The sequence below is a fragment of the Solanum pennellii genome, chromosome 3 (genome assembly GCF_001406875.1).
Source record: "Solanum pennellii chromosome 3, SPENNV200".
NCBI classification, from domain to species: domain Eukaryota; kingdom Viridiplantae; phylum Streptophyta; class Magnoliopsida; order Solanales; family Solanaceae; genus Solanum; species Solanum pennellii.
The window spans coordinates 28,069,621-28,096,649 of record NC_028639.1 but is presented as its reverse complement, the minus strand read 5'-3'; the positions used below and the strand labels follow the sequence as shown (position 1 = coordinate 28,096,649).

Here is a 27,029-nt window from a genome sequence, read left to right as displayed (position 1 = left end):
AACCCAATACTTATAGTTTTTTCTTTCTAGTAATGGTAGCATTTTCTACTAATGGGTTTTAAATTTGCAGGCACATCACCAGGAAATTCTGCAGAAAATCACTCTGCAGCAGTCACTGACGGATACATCGACGGACCGTCATCCATGCGACGGACCGTCGCATGAATTCGTCGTGCCAGGTACGTCTTTCTGCTATTTCCTAAACTAGGGCACACGCTACGGAACCAATGAAGGACCGTCACGACATCGACGGACCGTCGTCGGGGACTCGTCGTGTCATTAATGAAGTGTATCCGACCCGACCCGGCTGGAAACTTCTAAAAATTTTCCACCTATAAAACCCCCTACCCCTTCATTTGAACGGTTTCTTTCCCTCTTTCTCCCATTCCCTCCCTCTTAAAATCCCCACTTCCTACCTCTCTTTCAACCGATCATTTCCCCAAATTCCCCAATTCCTAAAATCAACTCTTTACTAGTCGGAGTCTGCTGCTGTGGTTTTCTTCTTGATCACCAAGTACCTTCCTCGCTTGTTTTTCTCATATTCTCAGGTATGTGTATCTGATTTCTACCCATTTACTTTGCATTTTTGTTTATCAATCAGTACTATCCTAGTTCTTATTGATGGGTTCATTCTTTAATACAAATTCTGTCTGACCTAGGGTTGAGAATCCTCAAAATTGCCGTGTTAAAACTCTAGAAATAGGTGCTTTATCATCGCTAGTTTACTAGGTATTTTGGTTAGACAAATGCAGGTTAAAACACCAACAATTCCATTTGGGTCATAGGGGATGAATGGGGCATCCCCAGTTCTGTCACTGAATGACAGAACGAGACCCCGATGACGGACCTTCGTACCCACGACGAACCGTCATTTGGTCCGTCCCAACATACCTAACACCCCACTGTCCAATTTTCTCCAAGTGTCCACCAACGGTCACATGCGACGAAACGTCGTTCCCACGATGGTCCGTCCTGCACAACCGTTCTTCTTGTCAGAGACCCTATTACTAAGGGTCTCTCACTTTTTCTAGGTGTCCTCTAACGGACACATGCGACAGACCGTCATACCCTCGACGGTCAGTCCTGCACAACCGTTCTGGTTGTCAGAGACCCTATTCCTAAGGGTCTCTCACTTTTTCTAAGTGTCCTCCAACGGACACATGCGATGGACCGTCATTACCACGACGGTCCGTCCTGCACATACCGTCATGACGGTCAGAGACCCCTCTCCTAAGGGTCTCCATACTTTTTCTAAGTGTCCTCTGACGGACACCTACGACGGGCCGTCATACCCTCGACGATCCATCCTGCACATACCGTCATTACGGTTAGAGACTTTCCTTCAGGGGTCTCTACATAAACATAGTTCAAGTAAGACATGACGGACCCCATGACGGTCCGTCGTACTCACAACGAGCCGTCACCTGGTCCGTCGTGTTTCACTGTTTACTATAGACATGTCATTACATCTTAACTCTTTTATTTATTTTGTGTGGTTTTTCTTGTCTTGTTTGCTCCTTCTAGTACTAATATTGATTATTTACAGGTACTATCTATTATGGCACCAAAACAAGATAGAGTCTACGCACGCGGGAGATCGAAGTCTGTCGCCCCGTCTGCTCGCCTGGTCATTGGATCTGATGATGAGCGTGACCCCAAGTACGTGCCCTCAGGCACTTCCACCCCATCCCGAGCTGAACGTGCTGCCAGAGCCACACCCAAAAAGGTGGCGTCCGGCGTAGTCACTGCCTCCCAGTCTGATGAGCAGCGCACACTGACCGGCACACCTTCTGGGTGTCAGCTACTAATGAAGAAGGAGCGTCTGGATCCTTAGGAGTTTCGTGGTCGGAGGAAGCCGCCGGATCTGGTAAGGTCCCTGCACCCACCACCGCTGCACAGTCTGCCTCGTCTGATTAGGCTGACAGTTCGGAATCCACACCAGGCTCACCGACTCGTGCTCTCAGCCCGATTACCGACCAGCCCAACCAGTGCTGTGTCGACGGGCAGTATCAAGTCTATTCCGGCGCCATGTTTCTGAATGACAAAGGATTCGTGACACAGACACTTACATTGGAGCAGCGGGTCCTTACGGGAAGTCTCCCGACTATGCCAGAGATCCACAATCTCTTCACCAGACATCGACTGGAGTGGACAGCGCGTTCGTTGGGACGTTATAGTGAAGAGTTGGTCCGAGAGTTCTACGCCTCTTACGTGGCTACTCTCAGATCACAGATTGATAAGCGGGCTGCCCCCGCCAAACAGGCCCCACTGGAGCAGGTCCGAGTACGTGGCATTCAGGTTGATATCTCCCTGCCTGCCATCCGCTGGTATCTATACGACGAGGATGTTGATGCCAACCGGACCCCTCTCACCGCCGAGTTTGACTACCGGTGGCAAATTGTCAAAGATGGCCAATTCCTGCGTGAGCCATCGCTGAGAGAGACCACCAAGAGGTGGATGGCCCTGCACTTGTCTGTTGATGGAGAGGGTGCTGACTGGTTGACCGAGCCGAAGGGATCCATCAAGAAGGCTAACCTGACCTTCACAGCGAAGTTTTTATGGTTGGTGTCCGCCACTGCCTTTCCCCCACAGCCGCTGATAATATAGTCACATGGGATCGTGCAGTACTGATGCGGCGATGATAGCCGGGTTTGAGGTGGACTTTGCTTGGCTTCCACAGGAGGTCATGCACGAGAGGGCTTTTAAGGTCACAACTACTTACCCTTTCCCGTGCATGATATTTTCTCTATGCAGGTCCGGAGGTGTGCCTATATGGCACATTGATCAGCTCAAGACCCCGCTGGGCACTGTTGATATCGGCCTCATCAGGGATGAGGCCAATGAGTTGGCTCCACGCAAAGGGCCCCATCCAGAGTTGCCTCCACTTGGTGACAATCTGGCTGATACGGTAGCACAGGCCCGCACGGCTACGCAGGCATCTTCCACTGACACTACTCCGGTCGAGTCTATCCCGGGTAGTAGCACTGCCCCGAGCTCCTCTTGCTCATCCCCTTTCCCCGCTCTGGTCCCGCTTGTTAGGGTTCATAAATTAGAGGCACAGATGGCTACACTTCTGCATCACATCCAGCCTTGGATGCAGAGGTCGATTCCTGAGGCAGAAGAGCGCTTGGAGCGGAGAATGGTCCAGCACACAGAGCGGAAGATCGCTGAGGTTCATCAGCGCTTGTACGCTTTTGAGTTGCGGGTGCTAGCCCGGCCAGCCCCTCAGGTGGATGTGTCAACCCTTCAGGCTGCGGTCAACAGTCTTCGCGCCGACATCGATATGATCTTAGAGGCTAGGGTGCCTGTGTCTGAGGCCCCTTCTGCAGAGCCTGCTGAAGACACAGTGATGGCGGCCTTATTCGCCACTTCTGAGATTCCACCACCTCCCCCTCGAGAGCATTCCAAGAGGCGTAGGGGTCGAGAGGAGGATGAGGCTCGAGCACGGAAGAAGGAGCGCCTTGAGATGGAGGCTGCGAGGAGAGCCTCGCTTGCTGATAAGGAGGCGCGTCAGATGAGGGCAGTAGAGTTAGCTGCTGGGGCATCTAGATCCAGAAATATGGAGATAGCGGGAGGTACTGCTGATAGTGCTGTTGAGGCTGAGGACACTACTGAGGGTGTCCAGATTACAGAGGTAGTGGGTTCCGGGGAAGCTTGCTGATCGTCGGCGTTTTGCGCCCCAGGTTTGCTTCACCTACCACTCTTGTATCTCAATTTTTTTATGCATTGGGGACAATTGCATGTCTTTTTGTTGGGGGTGGGGTAAATGAAAAGTGAGTGCTAGGGTGAAGTCTGAGTAGCCCAATTCACTATCCTCTTTTGGGGTTTTCTTGCCTGTGTTCTTTTTCCCCAAGAGACTGATTACTTTTTCTGTTGAACCGGCATGTCTATATCTTGTGTACATAGTTTAATTCTGGAGCATGATGGCTAAAATGATATCCTGATAAAATGGAAAATGATGCATGACTAGGCATAGTAATTGATAAATGTGTGGCTCTAAGCATGACATAGAGGTACACCACTGCATGACCCTAAGTCTAAAATTCGAACTAGGTGTCTGATAATCTGGTAGAGTAATGAGATGTCAAGTGAGTGTGAGGAAGATTTGAATAGTCCACTATTTGTACTGAGCTAGAACTTGCCTGGTTAGTCATGCTAAAAGTAAGCTGTAATAGACAATTAGGAAAGGATCATAGGCCCTTGTTCAATATAGCCCATTTTTAGCCTAAATAAAAGAAAACCAAATGAAATTAATCCTTCTTTGATCCAAATGATTTGAGCTTAAATTAGACCTTTCTTTTTCACCCCAACTGATCTTTTCTGGGAATAATGTGTTGGCCCTGGTCCCTCCTTGGACATGTGCACCTCAGCTTATGCCAAAAGCATAAGTTGAGGGTGGCTAATGCAGTAAACAACCTTTTTATGGCCCTGACCCAACTTTGGGTATTGTGTTCTTTGACTCATGGAAAAGCCATGAGTTGAGGGTGGCTATTATGAGGAATGCTCGTGAAAGTGGGGTTGAAGGAACAAAGAGAGAGAAAGAACAAAAGTAAAATGACTCAAGAATTAGTTGAAAGAAAAGTGAAATAAAAAAAATAAGAAATATACAAGAAATACAAGCAAGAAAAGAAGAGAGTCACTTACACAAATGAAGAAAGAAGGGAAAATAGCAAGGTAAAAGAATATGGAAAATTGGGAGAAATAAAATGATGAAAAGAGGTATGTTTAGCCGATATGTCAAGGAGGGCAACAAGTCACTAAAGTATACCTAAATATACCCTGCCTAACCCTGAGCCTATGTTACAAGCTAAGAAAGTCCTATCGTGATCCTAAAAGTTGTATAGCGAACTTAAAGCAGTGAAAATAAGGGCAAGATTATGGCAATATGTATGAATGAGTTGTGAATCTGTTATGAGAGTGAGTGTTGAAAAGTAATCCTTATACTCAAACTGAAATTGTTGTGTGAAAAATGAGGATATTGTTTTGAAGTGAGGACACTATTGTACAAAGATTTTGTATTGAGTCATAGTGCGTCGCTTGAGGACAAACAACGAATTTAAGTTGAGGGTGTCGATATACCGTGGTTTCACGGTATTTTTAATACCTTTTCCTTAAGTTTAGTGTGTCCAAAAGCCATTTTGTACTAATTGTTATGTAAGTTTCTAATTATTTGAAGGAAATCTGTCTAAAAGATGAATGCGGAGGTTTTTGAGTAACAAATACAGAAAAGTACCACCTACGGAGCTTGTGACGGTTCGTCGTGCCCGTGACGGTCCATAGGTGGCATCGTAGTGCAGCTGCTGAAGGAAGATGGGGAAGTCTGACCAAGTGTGGGGTTACGGAGTGCGTGACGGTCCGTTGTAACCATGACGGTCCGTCCTGCTGGTTCGTTATGAAGATCAGAGAAATAGTCCCAGTACCCAATTTTCAAGAGTTCAAGTGTTATGGAACGGAGATTCCGATGGACCATTGTGCCTGTGAAGATCCGTCACACCTGCCATCGAGGGTGATGAAGAGAGAAGCAGAAGAAATTGCACAAGTATGGGACGACGGAGTCCATGATGGCCCGTCGTGACCACGACAATCCGTCGCGAGGTCCGTCGACCCAGCCGCATTTTGACAGATTTCCAGCAAATAGAGTCCTTATTTAATTAGGTTTTAATTTTTTTATAAAAGTTCAAAAAACCTCATTTTTGGGATTAGACTCTTGATTATTTTTAGACTCTTTGTTAGACTTTTGGTGATTACTATTACACTTTTGAAGAATCTTTAGTCTTCAATTAATTTTAGTAATTGATTGTTGGTGATTTTGGTTGATTAATCAAGTGAACTTCTGGATTTTGTTCTTTCTCATTGAAGTAAGTGCATGAATTCTTATATTGCATATTTGAATATTGTGATTATGACTATGGGTAACTAAAACTCCATAACTAGGGTTGTGGGAACCATAGGTGAATAATGAGGTAAAACCTAACTAAAATAACAATTCTAGAATAGTGTCTTGCATGTATTGATAATTCTTTCGCTTAGAAGTCTTTTTAACGGATGGCCAACGTAAGAACTCGCCTTAATGCTACTTGCTGAACCAAGGAGGTAGATAATAGGAAAAAAATTATCAACATAGATTTAGTGTATACTATCTAGCAGGCTAGTATTAATTTGTACGAGGTAATAACTTAGTCAAATATCGAATACGATGCTTAATATGAGGTAAAGATAAGGGTTAGGAAAGCAACACACGTAGCCGGACCAAGGTGCGGAGTGAGATTTTCTAAATGCCGGACCAAGGATTTAGAAATACATAACTTATCACTTTGCATGCAAGATACTAGGAAAGAATTGTTATAGTTAGATTTATCAAGTTATGAACCTGTGGGAAACACGTAAACCCTAGTTACTTTTATTAATTGATTAAACTCCAACATTTGAAGCTGTTAGTTGTCTCCTTTAATTTCTCTAGTTATTTTCATTTATTTAGAAATAGAAAACCCTCCTTTTATGGTCTTTGCTTTCCAATAAAATAATTGGAAGCTGTTAGTTGTCTCCTTTAATTTCTCTAGTTATTTTCATTTATTTAGAAATAGAAAACCCTCCTTTTATGGTCTTTGCTTTCCAATAAAATAATTGACTAAATAGTAGTAATAATAAATTGAAGTTAAGTCTGAACTATTTTTCTCGTGGGAACGATCCCAAACCTCATTAGTTGGGTTATTTACTTGTTACGACCGCTTTACTTCTTATTTTAGAAGTAAGTTTGAGCTTATCATGGCCTTAAGGTGATGCATTACACCAAGTATCACGAGAGGGTTACTTGGGAAGGTAATCGAATAACAAAATAAAATAGTTCACTTTTAAAGGAATTGAGCTCACTGTAAAGTGGCTCAAATATGTAATAAATTTGATAAGTGATATTATGAAATGTTTGGACTTTGAATATCCTTATATGAAGTATGTGAATGATATAAATGCTATTCTTTAAAGGTTTTATAAAGATTTACTTAAAAAGGCATGAAGTATGATTTCAAGAAAATGTCCCTTTTAAATGCATGTTTTTGCATGGTTGCCATACTTAGTGCATTCTTGTACTAATCCCATTCTTCTATACTTTTTTACACAAAGTATAGGTTATGAATGCTTAAAGGATGTCTATATAAATGAGGAGCTTGATATGTGATTCCCAAGATCAAGGAAAGGAATCCTTTAAGTCCAAGGATTTCCTATGTAATGGTTTACTGTAAAGTCTTAAGTATTGTACTTATGTTTATGTTTTAAGGGCCGTGTCCCTAATATTCTAATGTTGTTGAGTCTAATATGGCAAAGAGACTTAGAGTCTATATATGTATTATGACTTATATTTTATATATATATGAAGTGATGTTTCTAGCATATGATGTGCTATGAAAAGTTTTAAATTTTCTGCTAAATTTACTATGTCGATGCGATGAATGATAACTATGGGCTTGTATAAGACCTCCGAGAGGTCAAGTACGCCATGTTACTTCTAGGGGGTGCTTTCTTGTTGTGAAAAATGTGGTATCAGAGCACGAGGTTTTTAAAAATGGTTTAGGGTCCAAGAAGTCTCATATTGCCACGTCTAATAGAGTCTTGTATCATTGGTGGTGATTCGCGACACATCAACTAGTACGAGAGGCTATAGGACGATAGAGTTTCCCTTCTTCATTATTCTCATATCGTGCCATAAAACTTAACTCTATAAGATCTCTCTCTTATGTTTTCTTGTCCGGTGGTCTTTTAGATATGATTTCTTGGATGATATTTTTCTCTATGCTTGAGGGAGAAAAGGTGAGTGTAAATGCTTACTTGGTTCAATGGTTTGAATGAGTATGTGTGAAGGTGAATTTTGGAATGTTTTGATGATGTGATGCCAATTATGGCTATATATGAAGTTTATGTGAAATAGCATGTTATGTTGGAGAATGTGTGTCATAATATGGTTAAAGCGTGCTAGAAGTTGTTATGGTTGACATGAAATTCTTTTGGAATGATGTGTTCCTATATGGTTTTACATGATGGTAGCCTAATACTACGATTTGAACTTGAAATGCTTAGTGACTACCTATGGAAGCATGCTACCCTAAGATTTTGTACTTAAAAGTGTTCAATGTTTCCCTTTGTATCTATGTGGTCTATATAAGTTGCCTAGTATGGATTGGAGTCCTTTGCATAGACTTGATCCTAGGTGTGATGATAGTATGCATGCTTTTGTAGGATAAGTTGGTAATGTTTTATATCTCATATTGTCATGCTTTTCCATCAATTGCCTAAATGTTGCATTTTTGGAATTTGAAAGCATGCTCACTATAATGATAAGACAGCTTACTGTAACATTTTTGGAAAATCAACTAAATAGTTCTTTGATTATATGTTGTCTAAATGTGTATAGAATTGATGCATATGAACATGATAATGAATGTAAAAAGGATATTTTCTATTTGGAATGAAGAATGAGAGTCTTATGGAATGATGAGTCGTAGAATTATTTCTAACTTCTTATTATGTTGTGAGTCCCTTGATGATTGTGGAATTGATGTTTCCCTAGAATTCAGGGTAGTACTCTTATCTTTGTAGGGTGATGATGTGGGCTTGTTTGACATAGAAGTTACCTTACATTAATGTTGAAGGAAAAGAAAGAGTCCTTATGGCTAAGTCTCCTTGTTGTTTCCCCTAATGATGTATGACCTTGGTGTCTATTATATAGTATGAAAACCTTATGACGTTGAATGAGATTGATCTAACTTGATAATTGGGGATAAATTGCCTAGGAGATAAAGTTTAGAATACCTTGGTGTTCCTATGTTGACTTACTGTAAATTCCTTCTAAATTTGTAATCACTTTTATTGATGAAAACGAAGGTTGTTTAGTTAAGATTAAGGTGGGGTTAAGTTGCTCTTTAGTGGGTTTACCCTAAGTGGGGGATGGTGATGGAGTAGTAAGATTGTAGATATTTTCTACCATTGACCTTCTATTTTGGCTTGAACTTGAATCTATTGAATTTTTAGTAAGCTGGTTCATGAATAAGAGTTTTGCATAAAGTATGAATTGCATGACCTTATATGTTTGGTATGTATTGATTGACATTACCTTGAAGATATTATGAATGTTCCAAAGTGCATGAAAGAATTTTTTTGATAAAATCCATGTTTTCTCATGTTAAATTGCATCTTGATATGCTAGTTGTGCATTTGACTTCATGAGGTAAGATAAGAAACATGGTAGAAGTCACTTCTGAGGTGTAATGTTTAGCCTTATAATGGAAAGTTGAGTCTCTTTCAAATGAAATGTATTGAGTCTCTTAAAAACTATGTGACTTTTATGATTTGGAATGCATAATTGTAGGCTCATTCTTGAAAAGTGAAAGCATGTTTAGCTAAGTGCTCATGTGTGTGCCTATGATTTGTGTGATTCTTCTGAAAATATGCTTACTGTAAAGGTGAGTACTATGTTAGAAAATGATATTTTGTGAAGTTACTTCCTATTTGTTGTGATGTGCTTGGTGTGACTTACAATTTAGACTCCACTATGAAGGAATCATGAGCATGTCTTGGTTAAAAGTTGAGAATTTCTCCTTTTTAGAGGAATTGACCTTGTACTTTGCTTAGGTGTGAACTCATGATACATGTAAGTGTGTTGAGGAGAATGAAATTCCTTCATAGACACCACTAAGCATGGTATGGTTGAGTATGACCTTCATGGCACTAGGTCTAACTAATGAACATCTTTGTTGATTAAATTAACTCAAGTCTATGTGTATTGAAGTATGAGTGCCTACTTGTTTTGAGTGTTGTTGAAAACTGCCTATGTGTGGCCTTGCAAGATTATCTCTTAACGAATTAAGGTGTAATGACCATGTTATGATTAGGAGAAGGATGTTCCTCCTATGAACATGATAAGAGACTTTGTGTTTGATGCATTAAAGAGTGAGTAATGGTTTTGCTTGCTTGTGTGCATTGAGTGCTAAAATGATTTGATGTTGTTAAAATGTTATGAACTTCTCTATGATGCATTGAAATCCTTGTTGTGATTAAAGAGCCCTAAGTGTCATTCGAGGACGAATGTTCCTAGGTGGGGGGATATTGTAAGACCCCAAAATGAGTTAGGGTGTCTAGAGCCTAACATGTTTGTATTAAGGTTATCAGGTCCTAAAACGACTTATAATATGGTTTAGAGGAAGTATGTAAAGTTTGAAGTGATTTGGAAGTCGAATGTCAAGGGACGACCAAAACGTTCGACTACTAGTCGCCTATTTGCCTCATGTTTCCATGTGTGTTCATATACTGTGTTTTATGATCTTATTAAGTATTAAAATGAGTTGTAATGATTTTTAAATATGGTATATGATGTTTCGAGAAGTTTGGAGGTCAAACGACCAAGTAAGACGCTCAACATGTGTCTCGATGGGGCCTAGCCTGTTTGGACGCCTTGCAGGTGTTTGTTTTGGGTTAAACTTATGTGGAAGGTCTATAACTTTTTAAGGGTTGTATTAACATTGGAAACTTCCAGGTACGACTTCTAAAGGTCCCCGCAAAAGTCCCCACAAGAAGGACCCAAGGCTGGTCAAGACACTGCCTTGGCAGTTTCAATCGACGGACCAAACGACGGCCAGTTGGTCAACCAACGGCCCGTAGGTGAGTCTCGTCAATTTTTACTTAGATCGGGCAGGTTTAAAGCCAAAATTTGGACAAGGACCAAATGAAAGAAGCCAATGCACGGCCCGTCGACTGACCAATTTACCAGTAGATGGCTCCGTCGATGGTGGCCTGTAAGTTACTGTCTGCGTCTGTTTTAATTAAGGGGTGAATCTGAAATTCACCCCACGTCCTAACTGACTCTAATAGGTTGATTTATCTATCCTAGGGTGCACATAAGTCATCTAAAACGTGATCAAACCATTCTCAAATCCCTCTACACGATTAAAGCCTTTCCCTCCAAAAATATTTCCCTAGAAACAACCATTGTTAGTGAAGCTCAAGAACTGATTGGAGCTTGGATTTCCATGGATGAATCATAAATTTTTAGAGGTTGTCAACTAAACAAAGGTATGGTGATCCTTCATCTCTAGTTATCCTTCCATCTAGAGGGTTAATCTCAATGTTTTCAAAAGAGTTTGCATGATCAAAGTTCTTCTTCGTCAAGCTAACCATGGGTAATTTATTAAATTGATTTCAAAAGAATAATATGAATGTATTGATGATTACATACTGATTTGTACGTGATTTTCAATCCTATTGCATGATGAACCCATGCTCTTTCACAAACTCGATTTTAGCCTATGTATGGCTTTATGATCTTGATGTTATGCATGTCGATTTGTGATTCAATTATGTTAATATGCTTATGTGTACTGCTTATAATATATATTTATGGTGAATCATTGATGAATTACCCATGTGAATCAATGTATGAAGATTTGAACATGTTTAGTCTAGTTTTCCATGATTCACTGTAATGTTGGTCTTTTGATGATTTAATGGGGAATTCGATTGTGTAGGGCTGGTTGTATATACTGTCTTAATTGGATATTGTGGATGAATTTTAAATAAGTGATTTCATGATTTATTAATGTTGGTTAGCCTATGATTCTTCTACTCTCCATGGATGTCTTAAATAACATGTTAATTGTAATCTAAAGGTTATAGCAATGATAGTAGGATTTCGTGTAGATTATATTATCATTATCTACTGCCTTATATTGATTATATTAATGGATTGTGGGTATGTATTCTTTATCATCAAAGAAAAGGAGTCTTGACAAGAATTGATCTAGGTTCTTCTAGCCTACAATTTGAATGTTGTAATGAACATTATGTGATCTTAATTCTAGGGTAGATGAAGCATGATTTAGATTTGATTTATATCTATTTGGATACTGCCATAAATGTATATTATTGGTACATGATGAATGATGAACTAAACTAGGGAGATTAGTTGGTGACCTAGGACTCTCTACTTCCTAGTACATGTGAGATGCCTTGTATTATGTTATAGTATGATGTTGTAGCGACTTGTACATGGTTTGTTTTATGACCTATGAGTTAAGCATATAAGGGGATGACTCTCTAAACCTATGTTTTATAAAGTAAAAATATAATAAAGGTTTTCAATGAAGGGAACTTAGCTTAGAACCGAGTGAACTTGAATATGAGTGTGTGTCCCTTCCTACGGTAGGTCACCATAAATCTCATGAGGTGGATAACCACAATGCCTCAATGGGCATAAATAGGGTTTCCATAAGTGAATAACTACAATTTCTAATCTTGGAAAAAAGAGGATTTTCACATGTACCTCCAAGTTCCATAACTATGTTGACACCATATGATACTAGCTAGTGGATCCACCTAGAAAGCTATGTCACATTTGGTTCTACTTTGGCCGGTAGACCACCTCCTTTTGGTGTGGGGTTCTATGACACCGGATTCCATGTTTAGCATCACATGGTCTATGTCGGATAAGGCTATAGTTTCCCTAAAGTAAAATGGACAAAGGAAGTAAATGACTAGGACCCTAACTAGAAGGACTTAAGGGAGGTTACTTAGGATAGGTGGAAGTAATGAACCCATCTAGACATTGCACAAGTAGATCCTTAGGAAGTTCTGCGAAGGTGTTCTAATGCATGTCACTATGAATGTGTTCCTTATGCATGACATTGTAGTATTTGTCTAGTTGTTATGAAGATGTGCATGGCATGATTCTTCATGCATGATGTTTATCGTGTTGACTATATGATGAAGGTCTTGACTTAACTATGTCTATGTTGTACTGTACTTCTATGATGATATGTGTTGGCTTGTGAAAGTAGTATGCATGTTTTCTTGTGGCCTTAAGGTGATGCATTGCACCAAGTATCACTAGAGGGTTACTTGGAAAGGTTAATGAATAACAAAAGAAAATAGTTCACTTTTAAAGGAATTGAGCTCACTGTAAAGTGGCTCAAATATGTAATAAATTTGATAAGTGATATTATGAAATGTTTGGACTTTGAATATCTTATATGAAGTATGTGAATGATATAAATGCTATTCTTTAAAGGTTTTATAAAGATTTACTTAAAAAGGCATGAAGTATGATTTCAAGAAAATGTCCCTTTTAAATGCATGTTTTTGCATGGTTGCCATACTTAGTGCATTCTTGTACTAATCCCATTCTTCTATACTTTTTTACACAAAGTGTAGGTTATGAATGCTTAAAGGATGTCTATATAAATGAGGAGCTTGATATGTGATTCCCAAGATCAAGGAAAGGAATCCTTTAAGTCCAAGGATTTCCTATGTTATGGTTTACTGTAAAGTCTTAAGTATTGTACTTATGTTTATGTTTTAAGGGCCGTGTCCCTAATATTCTAATGTTGTTGAGTCTAATATGGCAAAGAGACTTAGAATCTATATATGTATTGTGAATTATATTTTTTATATATATGAAGTGATGTTTCTAGCATATGATGTGCTATGAAAAGTTTTAAATTTTCCGCTAAATTTACTATGTCGATGCGATGAATGATAACTATGGTCTTGTATAAGACCTTAGAGAGGTCAAGTACGCCATTTTACTTCTACGAGGTGCTGCCCGGTTGTGACAGAAACACCACAACTTATGTGAAGCGAATCCCAAGGAATCGATGGAGAAAAACTTGGAAAATATGTCTTCTTCCTTGGAGCTTCAAAGCTTCATCAATGGAGGTTTTGTAGAGAAGGAATGGAGAGGTTTTGTTTTGTGTTGAGGGTTTTGCTTAATTGTTGACTTTTGGGGTTTAAAAAGACTGAATAAATGTCAATAAGAAGTCCCCAAAGTACCCAAAAGACCTCTGCACATATAGGACCATTTAACCAATTCAAATTTGACTTAAAAACGACGCAACCAAATTTAGGACATGGCTGCGCGTCGCGGAGGCACTTCGAATTCTTGGTTCTGGAAAATTTTGATACAGAATGGTTTGTGTAGGACCACGTCACAGGTCAAACCTTTTTCCCTTTGAGTGTAGCCTGCGCGACGCACAAGGGCTGCCAAATCTTGGCTGCCTCGGCAGCTTCTTTGGCCCATGTTTGGTTCCTCCTCAAGAACCCTTTGGCTGGTCTTTGGGGCGTTGTTCTCGGAATTTTCGACCCTTTACATGTAAGTCTATGCATATAAACCATCGATACTCAATTTCACCCTCAAACCATACGCCAAAAATCCACTATAAAACACTACGACACACTAGTTCAACTTGGACTAGTTTCCGGACGTCTTGGACGTTTCACTTCCAAAATCTTCAAAACTCTTCAAACTGACTTCTAACACTATTATTAATCATTTTAGGACTTTATAAACTCATTACACACATGTTAGGTTCTAGTTTAACCTAACTCGATTTTAGGGTGTTACAGTCCCATTACCTTCTTGTGAAACACTACCTTGAGACTGTGCAGGTCTAGCTCTGAAGTGTTTTGAATTTTGACTATTGTTCTCAAATTTTTTTATTTTATGTATGTGAACTAACACATGATGGAGTAGGTACCTTCTTCTTATATTGGAAAGAAAATCTGTTTGCATTACTCTTGTGCTGCCCCGACTCATTCCCTGATATCTTAGCCCTCCTATTCTTAAACTCTTCTTTATCCCTAAGTTTTTCCTTTTGAACTAGATTTATGTAGGTCATGAACCTTGTTCTGCCCATGTACATATTAACATGGCTGCCTTACTTTCCTTACTTGACAGACGAGTCAACCCAATTCATCCTACTCCTCATGTTAGCAACCATCTCTCTGCTACTCTTAGCTCATGATAAAAGAAACATCCCATGGAAACACTCTCAAAACAATCCAACTCATAATCACGTACTCGCAAGCACGAGTTAGAAAGAAACTTCATCGATGTTAACTCTATCGCACAAAATGAATGTGAAAGAAGAGATAGTTCCTAAATGTTGCAGCCTCATAATTATTGATGTGATACAGTTTTACACCGATAAATAGGACTCTACAGACACGACTTCATAGAATCCCTAGGACTCTTGAAATATGGGTTCTGATACCAAGATTCTCACACACTGATCCTACACTCTAGGCAGGAATAGCACTTGATAACCATTGCTGGCCCCAAGAAAACCCTTAGCCTGGCTTACTTACTCAGCGGAAGACTTAAACACAAGAAAATAACTCATGCAATAACTTAAGAAATAATATCTTAGCAAAAATGGCAACTCAAATCTTAAACCTATACAACTGAAATGCATAAGACTAAAGAACTATAACTATCTGTCTATAAAGCCTCTAAAACAAAGAGGGATGTCGGGATAAGACCCTTGATCATCATACAACTGAAATACTAAAAGCAAATGATAAAAGGAGCCTTTCAAAAAGAAAGGAGGCTCACCAACTGGATTTGAGTTCTCAACTACATCAACGAGGCCTTGGATGTTATGTCTGCATCATAAGACATTGCACGCCTAATGGTATCAGTACATTGAATGTACGAGTATGCGAGGGGAATTCTAAAACAAGACATAAGCTTGAAAGAAACTAAAGAACTTACCTGGATCAACTAAAATCAACTTAAACAAACTTATTTCAATACAAACCAGTATTAAATAAGAGCAATATGAAGAAAAGTTATTTAAAACATATATATCAACTCTGTGTATTTGGAAGTACAATAATACTCAGTGTGTATGAAAAGATACACTAAATCTCTCAAATGTATGTAAAAATACAAATAAATTGTGTATATAAGAATACCATTACTTTTGTGGGATTTTCTCTAACCAACAACCATCACATAAGAGCTATGGTGATGATACAACATTTTGCCTCACGCTACCAGGGCTGTCCTATACCTTGCCGAGAGTGTACAACCTAAACTACAAGTAGATCAACTAGTCTATGCTAAAATCAATAAGGAATAATCTGAAAAGTATGACCTTTTTTTACCCATGGTGGCTACATGGTTTATGGGGGCTGGGAGTTGTCTGAACTCTCTCCCATATCGGTGCTCAACACTACTCCCAAAATATAATACTATCTCTTATATTTAAAAAAACATACTTCTTTTGGTAGTTTGAGATAATTGCTCAAAATGTAGTCAAAGGCTTCCCTTTGAAATAAAAGTTTCTTCCCTTGCTTAATTGTAAAAACATTTACTGCTTAACTGAAAACTAGCTCAAAGGCTCTTTTAAAAATCAAGGTTTACTTTTTTCTTTAGATATGAAAACATTTTACTCTTTTTTAATACATAGTCTCGATATACTCTTTTGAAGAAATAAACTTCAAAATTTACTGTTTATTCAAATCAAAACACAAGTCTTAAAAGAATTTTAAGACATTTGTAAAAGACTTTTGGAAGACTCTATGAATTTCTCCTGACTTGGCCATTAACTTCTATTGACTTGACTTTTAACCTCTCTTGACTTGACTCTTAGATTTTCTTGAATTGAATTATGGATTCAAGGATTGTGATTTGTGATAGGAAAGCTTTCGTGATGTTTAGAAGGATTTTTAGGTTGTTAAACATGAGAAAAGATCAAGAAATCACTTTCTAGAAGCAAGTCCACAATGCGGAGATGCATTTAATTATTTTGTCACAAAATAAATTTTGAGGTAGAACGGTCTGTGACCGCTCCACGATGTGAAGACAATTTTTTCAATCTCGAGAAACAGGTCCGCATCTTATTTCTTCTTCATTTTGTAACCTCAATTAACCTAAACACAGTTCTTTTTCTCAAATTCCCTTTAGATTCAGATATCCAGTATGTATGCACAAGAATATAACTCAAACAACTCAAGGAAACAACATTTTAGCTTCAAGGAACTCCTCAATCTCAACCTAACTCAAGAGTGAAGGCCAATTGCAAGAACACCATTCAAGATTAATCAATTTTCAACTTTCTAGAAAGAACTTTAGTGAAATAAACATGATTGGCGCGTGAGTGAACAAACCCTACGCTATGAAAGACTCATATACCACATATGGATCACCCCTTGATGAAATCCACAAGCGATTCTTGAAGATCTTTATGATTATTTCTCTTTCTCCTGTTTTCTCCTCTTCATTTTCTCTCTCTAAAACTCTAAATCAATATGGTAAAAGCGTAACTGAATCCTATCAGTGTTGACCCCAATTAATTATCACAAAAAGAAATTAAGTCATGGGGTATGGAAAAGAACATATTTCCCTTCTAAAATCCGCATTAGACTTTCCTTATCTGAACAACCTAACTTCAAATGGGCATATCTCACTCATATGAACTCAGAATCGCGCAAACTCGGCGGTGTTGAAAAGATTATTCCAAGATATTTCTTAATACATCTATAGACACACCTAAATCATTCAGATCTGGGAGTTATGGTAATTTGAAGTTGACAAAAAACCCAAAGTTAACTTAACCAAATTTCTAGATTTTTTATTATTTCCAGAAATAACCCTTTTTAATTTTAGCTCTTTCTAGCTATGTGCTTTTACAATTTTTATCTACTTTCATATTAGAGAGAAGTATGCGTATTATTTGAGAATTGTACTCCAAAATTTGAAGATAAAGTGACCTTAATTAAATATTTTTTAGAATGTGAGATCTATCTCAATTTTGTATTATTTTAGGACATGTGGTGACTAAGGATGACAATATTACAGATTTATAGAGTATTGAGACAATTAGAGATTGGGCTATACTTCACTTGCAGAGATCAAGAGTTTTTGTGGGTTTGACCGGTTACTACCAATGAAACTCAGATGACTTCTCTTTAATTGTGTCTCTATTGACAAAACTAACTCAGAAAAAATTTGTCTTTCTAATGATCTAAGGAGTGGTGATGCTAGCTTTAAAAAATTTAAGATTTTGTTGACTTCCGACTTGATTTTGACCTTATCAATGAAAAACAACGAGTTTACAGAGTATTATAATGCTTCGAAGGTTGATCATGGGAAAGTTTTGATATATAAAGGTGAGGTAATAAAGTATACTTTGAGATAGTTTAAGGCGTAAGAGAATAACTAATCTACTCATTTAGGGTTGATAATAATGTTTTTTTTACTTTGAAAATTTGGAGGCATTATTTACTTGGAAGGTAATATGAGGCAGGGGCGGATCTATGTGTAGATAAGGGGGTTCAACGTGTTTCTTGATAGGTTTTGAGTGAGATCTTGATAAATTTGTGTTGGGTTTATGAATTAGAGAAAGTTGTTAGAAACCAATCGATTCTAGATGATTTAGGACCCGAAATTGAACACTAAAATACGTAAGATTTCTGGGTCCAAGATGGGGAAATGCGCCCCATAGCACCAGATAGGTTGGTACCCGCATCGGCACTGTGCAAAATAGGAAGGCACACTTATATAACAAATTGAAGATATATATAGAGTAGTTTTTTGATACAAGTAAAAATCAGATAACCCCATAGGTTAGTTAAGTTGCTGCTAGAAAACTAAATTGTTTAGTGGTGGTTAAGAGCTAATTCAAGTGAATGGAATTATGATTCTGATTATGATGATGATTCATGTGTGTTGTTGCTGCCAATAACAAAAGGACTAACATGGAATTAACTCATTGTACCTTTAGCATTAGGTATCTATCACGACCTGCAAGTACACCCTAGAAGTAGAGAATCCTTGTGTCGTAACACGGCAAATGAGACTTCAAGAAGTCTCATCTAAGCCTCTCGTATCATCATTGCATAATAAACATACTAAAATAGGTAAGAATTTAAAACTTTGCTCACACATGAAGAACTCTTTCATAAACATTACACAAGCGGAAGACTTTGTTTTAAAACATTAAATCTTTACAACATCTACTTGAACCATCTAAACTTTAGATTATACAATACTTGGGACTAATCCCATTCAAGACAATAAAATAAAGACTATGACATAAGGGACATGTGTCTATTGTCCTCGAACCGATGAGGACTCACCAATACTTCATCTTCAAGCCTTAGAAACCTATCCATCCTCCATGGCACATCAAGACTTCCAATTCCCTACACTTTATTCAAAAAGGGAAAAAAAGGGGTTAGCACATTAGATGTACTAAGTATGGAAGCCATGCAAAAACAATGAGAAAGGGACATTTAGTAAATAACAGGATTTTCATGAAGTTCGATTAAAACATCATACTATAAGCATAAGAACAACATTTAACAACTTAGAAACCACATAAGAAATCATTTAAGCAAAAATCCACATTTTAGGAACACTTTCCAGTGAGCTCACTTCACTGTACAGTGAACTCAATTCACTGTAACAATGAAATTCTTCCACTTCACTTTAAACATCTTCTAGCATGTAATTTTCCCACTTAAAGCTATCCTAAGACTCACTTAAGTCACACAAAGAGAGACCGCCCATACAACCTCTCTAGGCATGCTTAAATGATCCTCAAGACTACTTATGATGAGTCACACACACACTTACAAGACACCAACATAAGAATATGAGAGTCTCCTACCAAAGGTACTTCTAAGTCTCACTTAAGTGAGTTTTGAAGCGACCACCCATACAATCCCTTACACACACACTTAAGAGATCCTACAGAGATAGAATCATGCTCACTTAATACATCAATATAAAGATGATATGACATTTCCTCATCAAAGGCTATCAAAAGACTTACTTAAGTAGATCAAGAAGATAACGTCCATGATTCACCTCTTCAAGACTACCTAAATAATCCTTAAGACTTCCTAAGTTTGGATCATGTCCACATAATCAACATCTTCCCTAACTAGAGTAATTCTTAAGACTTATCTAGGTAAGATAAGAAGTGACCATTCCTTTGCCCCCTTCATGCCTTTTAACTAGAAAACCTATAATTACTCTAGGTAAATACTCATTCATTCAACATACTTTCTTCACTTAAGTCATTACGTTCATTAGTTCATTTAATACTCATTCATCACATAAAGGACATTCAAGTAATGGTCTTGGACAAGACATAGGGACTCCAAATAACATCTTCAAAGCCTATTGTGCAATGTCTAGATAGCGTCCCATACCACCACCGAAACTTCATAGAACTTCTCAAATGCTAATAGGTATCCCACATGATGAGAATAGACAATAACCGACATACACCATGATAGCTAGACATGGAATCCGGAGTTCTAACCTACTCCGGTGAGGGTGTTTTACTTGCCAAGGGTAGAACTAGGACACATCCCATATAGGCACATGGTTAAGGAGTATGAAGGGCTTTTATGTACTCTAGTCTCATTCTCAAGTAGAGGTACATTGTATGCTAGTCTCATTCTCAAGTAGAGCTACTTCCCCATTACATAATCCCTCGGTGCTAGCCTTGGTTCTCGTAGAGTAATTGGCATTAAAGGATCACATGAAGAGGGTTCTTTATCTAGTTCATAACCCAATCATATTCACCCTACCAAAGAGGTCCACTAGGGATACCTTACAATGGCGACTAAGATAGCTCATTATGACTTTCCTACGAATGATATGATGTCGTTCCAGCCAATCAACCCTAAGTCCATCATCCCTTTACATGAAGGATACCGTTACGACTCTCAACTTCAACATTCATAACATAACCTTTTCCACGTACCTGACCTTCTTAACATCATCTAAGGTCTCACATATCTTTCATTCATACATGAAAAGGGTGCACTAATCCTACCTAGGCAAGACATCTCATATTCACATATCATTCATACATGTATCAAGTAAAGGACACAAGTCTACCAAACAAGACACAACATTCTTTCACCTTATCACATATAGCACATCATTCTTTAAAGCACTTAGGAATGACCCTTATCATTTTTATGTCATCCTATACATTATTATATCATCATCAATATAACCATCACAACTCATATAGTCAAGTAGGAACAATCATGTATCAACATCTAAGACTACACATATAAGAACATAGTCATAGCCTACATGATCTCCTAACATACATAGAAAGAACAGATACTTTCACATTACTTCACATGTAGATAGATATGCTCATACTTCACATAAATCAACTACACAAATCATCATAATACTTCAAGTAGTGCCGATAAGGCCATGATCACCATATTGCATAAAGTAACGCCAACAAGGACACATCAATTCACATAGCACCGCCACCATAAGTGGACCGTACCAATCACAACATAATTTAAGTCTAATTAACATAAAAATAAAGGAATTAGGGCAGCATACCCCCACTTCATCTTACCACTTCGATTTCAAAGCTAAATCATCCAATTCGATATCATAAGGCCCTTACCCATGGCCATGAACATCAATTCAATACATAAACTATAATAGTCAATGAATCTAAGTCAATTCAATATAGATTTATCAATATAAGATCAGTTAGACATATACAATCCTTACTTTATTCATTAGCCCATAGAAAACTACATTATAATCATAAGCATTAAGTCAATATCAATTCAATAGGCTTAATAGTCAAAAGATATATGAATATTCAATACTCAATTGATCAAATTGGAACATCCTATAAACCAATTAACCATAATCTATACATGAATCAAAAGCCCATAACAATCTACACATGAACTCATCAATCTCAAAGCATGATCACTTAACCCATGTTTTTGTCAAATTGAGAGATTTGTGAATGTCAAGGGTTCATGGAGAATTTCATTGGAAAACATAAATTAAACATCAATTACATCATATCTTAACGTTTGAAAACCATTTATTCAAGAACCCAAGACTTAGAGTAGAAATTGGACTTTTCATCTTTTTGAAAACTTTGAAAATCATCTTTGAAATTGGATCTAAGGTGATAGAAAGACTTAGATGAAGAACTAACATACCTTATTTGAAGAAACCAATGATAATTTAATAAGAAACTCCATTGAGGAACCATCTTCAAGCTCCATTTTCACATTGAACTCACATGGAGGTTTTTGGAAGAACTTTTGGAGGTAATATGTTTTGATTTAGGTGTTAGGGTTATAATGAGAGTTTAATGACTTATATACTCTTAAAATACCCATAAACACTCAAAACAACCGTCCAAAGACTTATAGGGGGTTTGGGGGTGAATTTACAACTTCACCCCTCAACTTAACAGAGAGCTGACAGGAAACAGACAGCCCATCGACGGATGCATCGGCAGTCCGTAGTCTCACCCACGTCCCATCGACGGGGGTCTCGTGGGTTGCACCTGCAACTCCCCAACCTTCAGGACAAGTGGATCCATTGACGGGCCGTTGCCTGGTCGATTGGCTGTCGTTTGGGTCGTCGATTGCCACTGCTTGGCTGTGTTGAACTCCAATGTTGGGTTCCTGCTTTAGGGCCCCTTGTGGATCCTACATGAAGTCGTACCTAGACGATTCTACCCCAAATATGTTTTTATACGAGCTTAGGTCCTACCACAGGAGTTTCATCCAAAACGAACACGTAAAACTCGACGAAACATGCATAGATGCACAAGGTCGTTTGAAGGCAAACCTTTCAAACGTCATGGACGTTTGACCTCCTAACTTCATGAAACTTGACACACTGCCTACATACAATATGATAAATCATTTAAAGAACTTATAACCTCATGAATCACACATAAACACATAAAACCACATATGAGGCACATAGGTCACTTATTCGTCGAACGTCTTGGTCGTCCCTTGACGTTTGACTTTCAATGCACCTAAACTCTTAGACACTGCCTCAATACCATATAATAGACCTATTTAGAATATTAGATCATCAAGACCAACATGTTAGACTCTAGCTTCACCTCACCTAAGTCATTTTTGGGGTCTTACAATTTGTACCTTTTTACAAGTATCATGACTCTTTCTGGCCCTCTATAATTGGTCATTCAACATGTGGTTCTGTATTAATTTGCATTTCTACCGTCTTATTACCTTTATTATCAAACGAATACAAAGTCAATCATCCTCTTCTTCTCACATTCTTCAAGCTTCAAATTGGTAGGTTTTTTATTTCCCTTTGTTGTTTTGATCTATTTGTTTTCTTTTTATGCAATTGTTTCATCTCTTTTGTCTGATTTGATTTATTTTGTTTTGTTTTTCTGGAACTTCTAGATTTTACTACCTGATTCTCATGCACAAGCGTCAAATTGGTAAGTTTTTCTTTTTTCCCTTTGTTATGTTCATCCATTTGTTTTCTTTTTATGTAATTGTTTGTTCATTGTTCATTATACATTCATGAATCATATTCTCTCTGGTTTCTTTTACTTTGTCTTCTTTTTTTGCAATTTCTGGATTTTACTTCTCTGAAATCTCCTGTTTCTTAGTTTTGCTCCAATCTCTTTGAAGAATTGAAGTGCTAAATATATTTTTAAGTCTCTTGCTTTACCTTTTGATTTGTAAATTTCTATTTCATGTTAGTATTAACTTTTTGATTTGTAAATTTCTATTGCATTGTGTCTTGCCATTATCAACAGTTACAAATTTGAAAGAACTCTAATGTTGTGGTTCTCATTGTGAAGATAAAGTCATATGGCGCCAAGATTAAATATTGAAGGAATAACCATTGACACTCTCGATTGGACTTGCAAACTCCAAGTTGTTGACAAGAGTCGTGGAAGACTAAGTTTGGACTAGAAATTCCGATTCCAAAATCTGATTTTGGAAGACGAGCAGGTCCTCTTGCTCATTTATTTTATCACTCATCCTCTAGACATAATTATATGATTTAACTGTATCTCACAAGTTTCACTGACTTTACAGGAACAACAAATCAGGGTAGTTGTATATGGTGATGATTGAGTATTATGCAAAGAAGCTAAAACTGTTGAATACATAGGTAATCTCTACTGCCAGAGTCAAAGTTTCACTACCTTTGTACGGAAGGATAATACATAAATTCTATTGGGTGCTTGATAAGAAAACTCTGATCGAACATATCCAACAAAATAACCAGCTTGAGAAACCGTTTTTAGCAACGACCAAATTAGTTACCACAATGTTTGCCAATATTGCTCAACTGACTCCTACTCCTAATGCAGAAATTGGTATATTCCTTTAACTGACAATAAGGCCGCATAAATTTATGCCCCTACATGTAATGAACCCATATTTTTTTTTATTCCTAGCAGATCTTGTAGGAGTTGTTCTTCGTTGTGGCCCTTTAATATGCAGGTCACACTGAAAATAGGTGTCGTGAGGTTACTGTTTCTGATGATCAGTAAGTACACCCTTCTGTTATACACATTGGTATTTATATTTTCCAATTTTGACACAATCTTATTATAGATTCGACAAAAATTGATCATGTATTCCTCATGCTCTCAGAAGACAGCAATTTCTGCATACTTTATGGGACGACTTTGGAAAATAGAAGGAGCTGAATTGGAAGCTCAAATGGGAAAGCGTAAAGAATTCCCTGTGATCCTTGCAAGGAACATTGGAATTTCTAGTCAAGGTATGCGTGACTTACACTGTTTTACTGAAAACTCACTTTTTATACCAGACATCATTACACGATCATTTCATATGTATAGGGTTATCCTTCCAAAGCAGATTCAACTCCACAATACACATAAATCCTACTTATCCGCAGGCATTACAATTTATCAGTTGGCATTGACTTCTTACTATACATCTCTAGCTTTAGGTTGTCGTCGGAAAATCTTTAACCATTTTTCTATTGTCATAATAGGGAAACGACAAACAAAGACGTTCTTTTGGGAAATGTGTTGGGTAACTTTGCAGGATCATCCATTGCTTTTAACGTGAATCCTGATCACCAGCGAGTCGTTTCTGTTGCAGAACTTGCAAAAATAGCTTCAGTAAGTTTCAGAAATATTTGGGTTAGCTCAAATTATTGATGGAATAGAGTTAGATATACATTTTTTGTTTCTCATTACAGGTTGGAGTTTTCCACATCGAGGCCAAAATGTCAATATCATATGATCTTCAAAAGTTTTACGTCCTAGAATGTTCAGGTTGCAAACAGAAAAAATGCACAAAAGAGAAGAAGCAGTTTGATTGCGCAAAATATCAAAGATAGACAAACATTGGTGCCTCGGTATTACGTTCATGCTATATATATTAATTTATTATGGTAAAATATTGCATATATACAAATTAATTACATTTCAAGTATTAACTCATTATGTTTGTAGGTGTACCTTCAAAATTTATCTGATTGATGGCAGTGGTTCAACAACTGCCATCATTTCTGGTGATCCGGCTGAAAAACTTCTCAACCTGAAGGCAGAGAACATATTTGACACAATATGCGTCAAGTTTACCTCTTACTTATATTTCTTGCTCTCTCTGTTTATATATGTTTATTAATATCCTTCAGCAAATGATTTCTTTCGTTTTCAGAAACAACTTCTGAGTGTTAATTAGACACAACAAATGTTGTCGAAGAAACTATTTCACATTCAAGTGAAAAAGTCATACTGGATAAACTTTAATGTTACTCAGTCAAGTGTGACAGTTCTGTCCTACACGGAAAAAGAACATGTGTCTCTGCCAGGCGCTAGTGACAGTGACAACAACATGAACATTAAAAAGGCCAAATTGTTTGATGTTAGCGAGGTAGAGATGAAAGCGTCATTTGTTGAATCTAAATCTTCCATCAGTGGTGCCTCAATTGAACCACCCACACCAATGAAGAAGCTGTGAAAGGTTAGTGAATATTTCGGTGAAGTAAGGCAAATTAGTCGGTCTTTTTCCCCTTTCCAATAGGTTGTTGTTGTTCACTTGGCAAGCATTAATATGATCTTACCAAATTTCCATGCCAATTGTTATACCTAGCAAAGGTCTAAGAACAAACCCGAAGAACAATGAAATGTCATTTTCATATTAGAACACTCGATCAACAGACCCTTGTTCTTTTGCATAAGACAAAATATTTACATTATTAAAAAATGTGAAGAATAACAAATAACTAATGGATGCTTTAGAGCTTCAGCTACATATTTTCTTCTATGTGAACCCTTTGATCAGTTTGTACATATTATTGATTGAACTGTTGCACGCACATTGATATGAAAATATAGAGGTTTGTCTTAGCTGAAGACTGAGAAGTGTATAAGAATAGGAAGCCAGCAGAATTACTGCAATTGGGCAAGTTATTTGGTATTGTTTTAACCCTTTTTTTAGAATAATGGAACATGTATAGAAGCTTCTTCTGTTTTCTTGGTGAACTTTTACTATCAATGTAAGTAGTAAAAGTACCATGAGAATGGAGAGTGACAACATAGATGATCACAATGTCTTCAACCGCCAAATAGTATTTTAACGTTTTCCGCTTGTACATGAAAGTTTACTATGTAATGTCTATATTTCAGTTTTTATGGGGAAGTATATAAATCAGTCAGGAATTTCCATTTGGTGGTAACTTCTGTTGGATCAAAATATCAAATGCATTCACTTGTGTACTCTTTATAGCAAGACATTATACATGTTTAACTCCATTCAGTTGTATGTTTACATTTACGTGTATGATTGCTTTGATGAATCAATTTGATATATTTGCATTTAATTACAGGAAGTATGCTCCTTATTTTGGTACCTTTGGGCTACTAAAAAACAAAAACATTTGGGATGCTCAATCTGCACAACCTCAGTTGCTATGAAGGTCCTGTTATAAAAAGTTACGGAGAAGGAAGTGACAAAGATGGTACTCAACTTTTTCAACCTTTTGGGCTGCCTCAGGGATTCAGATTTTGCGTCAAATGGATATGCCACAGTCAGTTGGGTATGTTGTATTGCACCTTCATCTAAGTAAATGTTCATTATTAACATAAGTTCACCATAAAACTATCACCTTTGGTTGTAAATTTGTGTATTACTGTAGTATATGTAGTATCTCTCTCACTTCCTTTCCAATATCTATACCATTTAACTTTTCGGTACTTTGACATCTTGCTGTTCCATAAATACTGTGACTGGAGAAGCTTGTGTGGACTTCAATTGTGCCATGTTGTTGTTCTGGACTATGATACCATCATCTTGTAACTAAAAACTCCTAACACTATTTAACTTTCTGGGTTCTATACCACTACTACTGCAACAACTTTACTTTAACTTTTTGGGTTCTATTATCAATACTATTGCAACAACTTGTGTATCTGCACAACACG

The 27,029-nt window shown here is 37.6% G+C and overlaps 1 long non-coding RNA gene across 5 annotated transcripts; it reads left to right on the top strand.

The window, feature by feature from the left end:
- Window positions 1-22,782: 22,782 nt before the first annotated feature.
- Window positions 22,783-26,923, top strand: LOC107013292. Of its 5 annotated transcripts, XR_003577345.1 has the most exons (11): window positions 22,794-22,896; window positions 23,011-23,048; window positions 23,418-23,571; window positions 23,659-23,734; window positions 24,027-24,115; window positions 24,223-24,352; window positions 24,590-24,719; window positions 24,800-24,958; window positions 25,056-25,178; window positions 25,264-25,569; window positions 26,435-26,923. It is a non-coding gene; the product is annotated as an uncharacterized LOC107013292 (long non-coding RNA). The 5 variants fall into 5 exon arrangements; XR_003577348.1 differs by having other exon boundaries at window positions 22,783-22,896; window positions 23,659-23,942; window positions 24,226-24,352; window positions 25,056-25,569; XR_003577346.1 differs by having other exon boundaries at window positions 22,783-22,896; window positions 23,659-23,942; window positions 25,056-25,569.
- Window positions 26,924-27,029: the final 106 nt, after the last annotated feature.